Source organism: Meriones unguiculatus, assembly GCF_030254825.1.
Source record: "Meriones unguiculatus strain TT.TT164.6M chromosome 13 unlocalized genomic scaffold, Bangor_MerUng_6.1 Chr13_unordered_Scaffold_40, whole genome shotgun sequence".
Classification (NCBI taxonomy): Eukaryota; Metazoa; Chordata; class Mammalia; order Rodentia; family Muridae; genus Meriones; species Meriones unguiculatus.
Genome location: NW_026843649.1, coordinates 5680703 through 5688772, shown reverse-complemented (window position 1 = coordinate 5688772; position 8070 = coordinate 5680703). Strand labels below are relative to the sequence as shown.

Sequence of the window (8070 nt, the reverse complement as noted above, 5' to 3'; positions counted from 1 at the left end):
TGGGAGCTGAGCGCGACACGCCGAGATTAGTTGGGTGATATATAGATTCTGGTCCCTCCCACCATGCCCAAGGCAGGGGCGATTCCTGCCTGGCAAGCATCTATTGGTCAAGATGCTACATTTTGAATCGATTGGCTGTAGGAAGATTCCCAGACCATTAATGACCAGGTGTCCCTCCCTAGGGGGAGGGTCCAGTTTCCTAGCAACTGTATCTCCAGTGGGTGGGGAAAGAAAGCAGCGAGGTGGTCCTTCCCCTCAGGGCATTACTAGACTTCTCCACCCACATAGTTCAGGCCTTAATAATAGCTGCTAATTTTTAATCTTTTTAGTCTCTCAATAGCAATCTGTATGATAGCCAGCTGGGTGAAGTGGAGGATCCACTAACACACTCTGTGGCATTTATGATAACGTGGGGTGGAGGCCTGGTTATAATTATCTATTTACACATTTTGTGGTATCCACAAAACCTGCAGGATGGAGGGCCATGTGGCCCTTTTCGGAACCCAAAGGTGGTGACCAAATCATTCCAAGGTCAGTCAACTTAAGATAGAGTCTGAGAAACAAAATGGAGCCATCCCTGCCATCCTCAGTTCCTTCAATACAAACAAACTGAAAAGGCCAGAATGAGCCTAAATTCTGTGTTATTTGTATACCACTAGCTTAAGACAGTCACACTGTGAATCCCAAATCTGTCTATAGATTAAGAAATTCTGTTGCCCTGGAACTCAGTCTGAGTGGTGAAATTGCTATCCTGATTCACAGGGACCCATAGCCCTGCTAATAAATTCTCTAGTCCATGTCTACCCGCAAGTGTCAGTGGATGTTCCCCTGAACTGTAAATGGCAAGACTGAAGAGCTAGCAAAGAGGAAAGCTCAGGCAGCAGGTCTCTATTATGAGTTTAAGGCCAGAAGGGTCTATGCAAATGAGTGCAGGTGTCCTCAGACTCCCGAAGAATGCATTTGGCACAACAGGAGCACTGCAGACACAATGGATTGTCACAGGACACCGCATAGATACATGCGAATTTTTAAATGCTCATGGTGTGTACTGTTCGGCTTTAAATTGAATGAGTGCAGATGAGAAATTGGGTAGGTGATGCATTTTCCATTGTCAATGGTTTTTAAACTATGAGCATATTCACTCCGCAGCATTCCTGAGACATAAACAAAAAGCTGGGAAGATGACTCAGCAGTTAGGACATTGGCTCGGTGGCCTCCCCACTATCTCCCTGGTAGGGTAGCCTGGACTGGAAGTCGTCCGGAAGCTGTTTTCCACTGCTGCGGAGGCCCTGGTCTGGGAAGTCACCGACCAACCAGTGCACACATCCTTTTCCCCCGGTCCCAAGGTTCTGTAAATGTCCCCTCCCTTTGCCCTTTGCCATCTTAGGAATCAAGACCTTTCTAGGAGCATCTCCGTGATGTCATCGCCCCGCCCCCTGGTAATGGAAGTAAACACCAGCTGCTGGAAGTAGCTTGTGTAGAGGAAGAATGTGCAGTTTGCATTCTGCTCAGAGGCCGCCCAGCTAGTCTATGGGAAAGGAATCCTGGGGTCTCGGCCCCCCTTTTTTTTTGTAATTGCCGCCCTCCCAGTCAAAGCAGCGCTGCTCTCTCGCGAAGGCAGAAATGCGCTCACCCTGATAAATATTTTTCAAGATTAAACAACATCAACAACAAAAGGCGGCGCAGTGGCATACATACACCTAGGATCCCAGCACTGGGGAGGCAGGGGCAGGCGGTTCTCAGTGTGTTCCTGACCAGAAAGCGAGTCCAGGAAAGACAGAGACACAGAATCCCTATTTCTTTCTCAGGTGCCAGGTTGGATCCCCAGGGACAACAGGGTGGTGCATGAACATCTGGTTCCCTCTGGTGATGTGCACGTGTCCATGAAGACAGAGCGCTCCTGCACCTAATAGCTAGATTTATATATGTGATAATTTTAATACTATATATTTTAATTTAGTAAAGACAGAACTGTCTTGAGTACCCACATCCTCTAGTCCTGTGGCATCGTTGGATGAACCACTGAAAGATAATGGCCTTATTCTGCCCTAAGCATGGAGGGACCCTGTGCCAGAATTAAGCTCAAGGGAATGGAGGGGAGGGGGATGCTAAGGCATTTACCTGGGCCCCTGCACCTGTATTCAACCTCTAAAAGTTGTTGCTGCAGGCTATGGAGGACACAGGTTTTCCCTTAATTTAGAAGAAAAAAAAAAAAGCTTGAGAGAATTTATTCCAAATTTTAATACAAACAAGTAATTGACCTGTATTGTACATGCACAACAATTTCAGTTGCTCTCCTCTGCTCACACACACAAAAAGCATAAAGTGTACATGACACTACTTCACTCTTGGAGGAAAACATGGCTGTGCTTTGGGCTGGTTTTGTGTTTCTGAGTTTTCTGCAGTGTTGTGGCAGTTATGATCCCACAGGTGATGACACATAGGGTGATCAGGTGTAGCCACCTAGGTACATAAAGGGGCAAGGTGCAGAAACTTTGATACAAAGGATGAAGACCAAACAAACCATTCCCGGATGTGTAAATGGACAAACACACACACACACAAACACTTGAGGACCACTTCATTCCTTCTCAAATAACAAGGGTTCCAGGTCCTGATGTAGTTTTGAACAATTTTTGTTTTGTTTTCATTTTAATGGACCACATACAGATAAAAATTTGGCCAGGGATTTGGTTCTGGCTCCTGATTGGTATCAAATGAGAGCAAATTCCCACTGATCTCCATTTATTAAGGAATATCTGAGGATGCATATGTCTTCAGTCATGGCCTCTTAAAAGACTATCATAATATTTAGTGAAGTTTAAATAGCAAATGATGATGTTATTCCTGTTACTCAATTTCATCTCTGGTGAAAATTCATATTCTGAGGAACATGTGGAAGGTTTTCTAAAATGATTCTTCCCTACATGCACCACTTTCACACACTCAAAAAAAAATACAGCATTATTCTTTTCCCATGTCTGACAAAATCATAATTTCTGAAGAGCCTACGCTGCCAAAAACTCACTAGCTAGCACCCAGAACACATGCACCTATCACGAAGTATAAGAACCTTTGATACAATGGCCATCATCATGTACCAAGATGGCCAGTATGAACCAGACAATCACAGTGAGGCTGCCCACTGACCAGTGTTATAGTGGAATTCAAATAAAATTATAGTCTTTAACCCAATAATCACTCTGCATGGTAGACTGTCCAGGTGAGTCAGTGAGGGTGATTTGTGCTTGTGAGAGTAGCATCACTCCCAGCAGCCACAGAAGTAGACTTGCAGCTCAGCTCTTCCTGCCAGTCTTCACATTCTCCCAAACTGTGCTCAGCCTAAACCCAGAAAACCATCAGTACCCCTACCTTCCAGCTAGCTCCAAATGACAGTGAAGCATCTCCAACAGTTCTAAGAACATGAACACTTCCTGATGTGTGCTTGACATCACTGAACCAGCCAGGAAAATGTCTGTTATTATCCTGGAAGTAGTAACTGCGTGGCTTTCACCACGATCATACAAAATGTTTAAATAATGTGACATCTTCCAAAACACACAACAGGAAGCATCAATGTAACTTGGTATTGTTGCTTTTTTTCCCCTCTCATTCATCACAGCAAATTCTCAGTGTAGCTATGATTTTCTAGGTCCCAAAGTTCCTTTCTTACAATCCTAATATCTTCTCAAACCAAAATGAATGTTATAACCCAGCAGCTATTTCTTTCTTCCTGAGCAAACGTAGTTATCAAAATGGAATTGGTGAATTCCTTTTTGATGGGGTCACCCAAGCTGGAGCACCTCTCCAGAGAAGATGGAAAAGAGTAAATTCCCTAGGTTGGTGTCCTAAAGTGAATCAAGTATGGCAAAGCATGATAACAGGAGCCATGCTGGCCCTGCCTTGATTTCCAGAGTCTTCAATATTTCACAAGGACAAACAGTGAGGTCAACCAAATCTCAGCATATGGTTCCTATATTATCATTTAAGATATGCTCAGGAAAACAATAGGTTTTTTTTTATTAGGATTTCCCCCAAATACCTTCACATTGGCTGTTTGTGCACGAGGTGCCCACAAATACCCAAAATCTCATGGGTCTGAGAAAGGTAAGAAATAATAGTCAGAGAACCAAAAAACACCCTTGAGAGAAGACAAATCTTGTACAATTGGAATAAGGACACAGAAATAAACCCACACTCCTACTAAAACTTTACTTTCAACAAAGACAAAACCATACAATGGAAAAATGACAGCATCTTCAACAAATAGTTGTGGTCTAACTAGATGTCTGCCTGTAGAAAAATGCAAATTGACCCCTTTGTATATCACCATGCAGAAACTCAAGTCCAAGTGGATCAAAGACCTTGACATAAAACCAGAGACTCTAAATCATTTAGAAGACAAGGTAGAAAAAAGTTTGGAACTCAGTAACATGGGAGACAATAGAACAAATCAGCACAGGCTCTGAGATCAACGATTAATAAATGGGATCTCAAGAAACTGAAAAGCTTCTGTAAGTCAAAGGACATTATCAAAAGAACAAAACAGCAGCCAACAGATTGGGAAAATAGCAACACCAACCCTACATCAGACAGAGCATTAAAAATCCAAAATACACAAAGAACTTAAGAAATTAAACACCAACAAATCAACTAATCCAATTTAAAAATGGGGTTCAGAGCTAAACTGAGAATTCATCACAGAGGAATCTCGATTGGTTGAGAAGCACTAAAGGAAATCATCAAAGTCCTTAGTCATCAAACAGAAATCAAAATGACTCCAGGATTCCATCTTACACCACTTGAATGGCTAAGATAAAAAACTCAAGTGACATCATATGCTGGTAAGGATGTGGTAAAAAGGGAACATTCCTCCACTGCTGATGGGAATGCAAACTTGTACAACTTCTCTGGAAATCAATCTGGTGCATTCGCAGAAAATTGGGAATAGTTCTACCTCCAGACCCAGCCATAGCACTCCAGGAATAATATCCAAAAGTTGTTCCCTTATATTATATAACAAGGACATTTGTTCTACTGTGTTCATAGCTGTTTATTCATAACAGCTAGAAACTGGAAACAACCTAGGTGTCCCTCAAATCTAGAAGAATGGATAAAGTACTTCTGGTACACTTACACAATGGAATACTCATCAGTTATTAAAAATAAGAAATCATGGAAACTGCAGGCAATGGATTGAACTAGAAAAAAATCATCCTGAGTGAGGTAGCACAGACACAGAGAGAAACACATAGTATATACTCACTTATGAGCGGATATTAGATCTATAATACAGGATAACCGTACTACAATCCACAGACCCAAAGAAGCTAAATAACAAGAAGGGTCCACAGGAGGGTGCCAGAATGTCACCCAGAATAGAAAACAGAATAGACAGCAGAAGTGGATGAAGAGAGGGAACTGAGCAGAATTTTCTTTTGTGACTCTAAGACAGTCTATTTATTGTCCACAAAAGAATCTTTTTATGGTTTTTTGCCATAAATATAGATTCTATTTTATGTGAAATGGTTGCTTTGGATATAGTCCTCTCGTATATATATCTTATAGCATTGGACATATTCCATGAAATCATGAAAATTTTGGTTATTGAACTTGCCGTATTTTTACATATTTACACATATATCTTACAGAATTTCATCTCACACTAGGAAAGCATTTGTTGAAAGACATTCAAATTAAATGTCTTCAAGTGAGTGCTTGCAGTCTCCAAATCATTTAAGATACAGATATATACACATACATGTTGACAGAACCTTTTTCCATTTTATTTTGTACTTTCAACTATAAGGTGAAAATGTTTTATTGGCTTGATGACAGTGAATTACTTACCAATAATATAAGATCCTGATGCTACCCTAGCTTACCAGTGAGGCTTACCTGGCATGGAAGAAGCCGGTCCATGTTTCTGTATGCTTTAGATCCCATTTCAATTTTGTTCAACAGCGTTTTATGGAGGGCATGGGACACTGCATTCCATATGGAATAGCTGGGCTCAGAAATGGTCACCACATCATTTTCTTCTGGTTTAATCTCTATAGAAATTGGGTATGGGTCATGATTTTCACATAGCAAAGCAGGAGGTGAGCAATTAAATCCTGTCAATCCAGAATTTATGGAAGTAAAAATCTCCTGGGTACTGGGAGGCTACAGAAGACAGAAAGTTCATTAAGCCAGGGATAGCTCTTGTCTTCGAATATGAGAAGCTTCCTCTGAAAAAGTTAATCAAGTCATTCCTATTTGATAGGGACTCAAAATAAAATGTGTTGGTTTGCCATGTTCTACACTTTCCTTCTGGTTGAAAATAATTTATTTACCATGAGAAAAAACTTAAGTTACTTATATGACTACAGAATACCTGCACATTTACCTGTGTATGTTGGTTCAAATTCAGCAAATCAACAGCAAATAGTACCCAAGTTTCAATTAGCTGGCTGTTTTTCTGCAAAGCCAAACAGATTTCTTTCTTTCCTTCTTCCCTTCCTTTTCTTTCTTTCTTCTCTCTCTCCTTCCTTCCCTCTTCTTCCTCCTCCATCTCTTTTTTCTCTTTGCCCATATGTATATGCCCTCAGCCCAGCAGAGGCGGTTAGATCCTTATGTACTGAGTCCCCAGCACCCTAACAACTAAGCCCTGTGCACCTTACCTACTCAACAGCCCCCTAAAAATTATTTATAGGTTCTTCCCTGCTCGTGCACCCGCAGGCCAGCAGAGGGCGCCAAAACAACCAATACAAGGTCTTGCACAGCCTTACCCAGGGCGGGGTGCACCCATCTCCCCCAGGAAGCTTGCAGGCCTGGAGGGAGCAGAGGACTGTGCGTCTTCTCATCCCGCCAACCCTCTGCCTGAAGTTCTGCCCTCCGCACCACCAGCTGGGGGACTCCAGGCGGACGGATGGAAGGCGAGGAGCGGACAGAGGAGGGAAGCGGGGAACCCCAAAATCCCTCCTTCTCCCCTTCCTCCCCGCACCCACCCTACGTGTGAGCAGGACTATGAATTCATAACTGCTTGGGATAAGAAGATTGCTGACCTGGAAAAACCGTTCCGGGTAGCAGCACGTCTCTGGAGGAAGTCCCGCCCCTTAGGGCTTCGCTTCCAAATCCGCCCCGCAGAGAGTCGAGACTTCCGGGCTCGGAGGCACCAAGGCCGCCCCGCCATCTCCCTGGCCCCTGCCACGGGGATGTAAACACAAACCTTCTAGTCACAAACATACCTTTATCCCTTCGTTTCTCACTTCAGAGCTCTTGCTGGTCACGGAAGTCCCAAGAGTCCCAAGAGGAATCGCGGCTTAGACTTACCGACGCGAAAACTACAAACATGGCTTCGGAGCAGGGACTTCTGGGATTGTATACTAGAACTACAAAAATGGCGTCCAGGCGGCGCCATGCATACTGGGATTGTTTGTAGTCACGAGCCTGCGTCTCTCCCTCTCTGTTGCCTGGACCGTGGCCCAGGAGTCGCCTACAAATCCCAGAATCCGCTGAGTGCTGTTGCCAGCATCATATGCATGTGTTCCTTAGATTACCAGCAGTTGGCTTGGCGAGGAGCGTGGAAGTAGGCACGAGAAATCTTTGTCCTCAGACCCCACAACCCCACACAGCCTTTCCCCTGCTTTCCCTGTCTGTAAATCTCTCTGCCACTCCTTACTGTCCTAGGGATCAGGAGCTTTGTGACGTCATCGTTCCGCCCCTTGTCCACGAAGTCAACACACAGTAGCTGCTCCTGCTACTACAGTAAAAAGTCCTGTCCCTGGTAGCTTTTCCTATGTCACTGGGAGTCAGACACAGACAATAATTTTTTTTTTTACATGAATACCACTCTGCCTTCTTTTGGAGGGGGACTTTTTTTAAAATGTTTTATTAATTACACTATTCATTTTGTCTCCCCCATGTAGCTCCCTCCACCCTCCCCTCCCAATTCCTCCCCTCCTCCCTCTTCTCCACGCATGCCCCTCACCAAGTTCACTGATAAGAGAGGTCTTCTTTTCCTTCCTTCTGATCCTAGTCTATTAGGTTTCATCAGGAGTGGCTGCATTGTCTCCCTCTGTGGCTTCT

At 43.5% G+C, this 8070-nt stretch overlaps 1 long non-coding RNA gene across 2 annotated transcripts; it reads right to left on the bottom strand.

The window, feature by feature from the left end:
• Nucleotides 1-2217: 2217 nt before the first annotated feature.
• LOC132651143 (uncharacterized) lies at nt 2218-7335 on the bottom strand. 2 transcript variants are annotated; one of them, XR_009589001.1, is made up of 3 exons: nt 7230-7335; nt 5899-6053; nt 2218-2463 (listed from the first exon to the last, which is right to left on the bottom strand). It is a non-coding gene; the product is annotated as an uncharacterized LOC132651143 (long non-coding RNA). The 2 variants fall into 2 exon arrangements; XR_009589000.1 differs by lacking the exon at nt 7230-7335 and adding an exon at nt 6771-7021.
• Between the last annotated feature and the right edge of the window lie 735 nt (nt 7336-8070).